General features: G+C 43.8%; 1 non-coding gene across 1 annotated transcript; it reads left to right on the forward strand.

Moving 5' to 3' along the window:
• Window positions 1-835: 835 nt before the first annotated feature.
• Window positions 836-917, forward strand: trnaf-aaa (transfer RNA phenylalanine (anticodon AAA)). The gene has a single exon. It is a non-coding gene; the product is annotated as a tRNA-Phe (tRNA).
• The last annotated feature ends 1016 nt before the right edge of the window (window positions 918-1933 follow it).

The raw sequence follows: 1933 nt of genomic DNA on the forward strand, positions 1-1933 counted from the left end.
CTGCGCTAGGTGTTTAGAGATAGACTTTGTCAGTTCCCCCTGGAATGATGGCCTCTCAAATAGTTTGTGATTCCTCTAGACGTTATACAGTACAATCAAAAGCGCAACAAAAGTGTTTTCCGTGGAGCAGGTTTCAGACCCGTAGACCAGTTTTATTTGTACAGCAGGACGCATTCCCAATTGCGAATCTCCTGTTTTAGAAATGCTTTGGGCGGCGTGAAATGAAAATAAGAAATCAATTCCAGATGCACATGGAAGCAATCAAGTGTTTCATCCGAACTGTTTCAAAGACTGCTCAAGAGCTTTCCTTTCATAAACGCGCAACGATTAATGATGGGGGTGCACCCTTCAATGCGCCTTACATCTCTAGGTAGTGATTGAGACGATTCGTAGCGTGTGCTCATTTCCATATATGCCCCGTGTTGCAGTGGTAGGATGACATAAAATACTGCTTCGACACGTAACGGCATTATATTCAACTGCAGGAGCTGAGGTCTTTCGTAAGCACGTAAATCAAAGGCAATTCCCGCGTCTAACACTAATGTAAATGCTTTTCAAAGTGCAGTGTGGTGCAGCTTGTAAAATCCTTGTCCACATTTCTCATTTGTTGATGTTTTTTCTGTCTGCCAAAGTTGCATTTTGACATCCGGACGGGGAGACTTGATCATTCGAACGTGAAGCTGCCCTTAAACCCTCTGAGGCGTATCTGTCTGCCGGCATGTATTTTTTGTCAAAGATTTTTTTTTGAACGGAGAGCGACTTTGAAAAGGTTTCCGCAGCCACCTCGCACTCCATGTTAGATTGTAGGAGGAATGCAGCGGCAGCAGAGCTTGCTGTAGTCGTAGCCGAGTGGCTAAGGCGATAGACTAAAAATCTGTTGGGGACTTCCCGCGCAGTTTTGAATCCTGCCGACTACGGCGTCTGCCGTACTTCACCGTATGCCTGCGCGGCAAAGGCAAAGTGCCGCTTCCCCTTTTTCTGGTACTATAAAAACGCTAAATCGCTTGGACCCTCTGCCATGGAAATCAATTCTTCAGATAACAACACGTTTTGTGTTCGCACGACCGGTGTTCTACTTATGCCTTTGAAAACCTAATAAAGCTGAAACAACCGAAACGATAGGTTCTTGTAAAGCACGCCTGTAAAGAACTGTTAACATCAAAGGGTTTCAGTGTATTAACTGAGGAGAAGGCCTGATCGCTAATTGTTGACTTTTTATTTGGTGTGAGAAACACTCTCACTGCGCATGAAGTGCAACAAATGTAGCCGCAGAAATTGCATAACGCTTTCATTTATGCTATTGCAGACACCAACGTTGCCTAGATAGAAAACCGAAATAGCCATGGGTTTGCTTGCTGGTCTGAAGGATCTCTCTTCGAATCTCTATCATTTGTCAATGGAAGTAAAAGGCGCTGCAATCCGATACATGTTCAGATTCAAACCCGCAGCTGTTCTTCGAGTTTATTTTTTGACTAATTACAACTGACTGTCGCATGAGCAGTTACATAAACTTATCTGGCATATTTTAACACAAATGCCGTTCTTAAATTAAAACTAACGGTACATTGGCAGGGACATTCAGTTACATACAAACAAGAGACAGACAAGAGAATATTTCTACCTTTCATGTGGACTACAGTATATTCCCTTTTAATTAAATTCTAAAAGTATGCTTGTTGCCTCCGGTATCACGTTAGTTAAAGTCTTCGATGCTTAAAATGTTTAGGGAGAAATGGAATACTGGTATGTATTTTTTCTTTAAAGTACCGAGACCAGCCATATACAGATGCAGCCATTCAAAGTGCGCGGCACTGACACGTACCGGAGGTAATTGGCTACGGCCTCGTGGATCGTGACGCACGATGACGCAATATACCGCGGTACGTGATTGGTTGACCGACAGGGGCACCTGTGGTGCATTGGTCGGTCGTAG

Source organism: Atractosteus spatula, assembly GCF_055471065.1.
Source record: "Atractosteus spatula isolate fAtrSpa1 chromosome 26 unlocalized genomic scaffold, fAtrSpa1.hap1 SUPER_26_unloc_1, whole genome shotgun sequence".
Lineage (NCBI taxonomy): Eukaryota > Metazoa > Chordata > Actinopteri > Semionotiformes > Lepisosteidae > Atractosteus > Atractosteus spatula.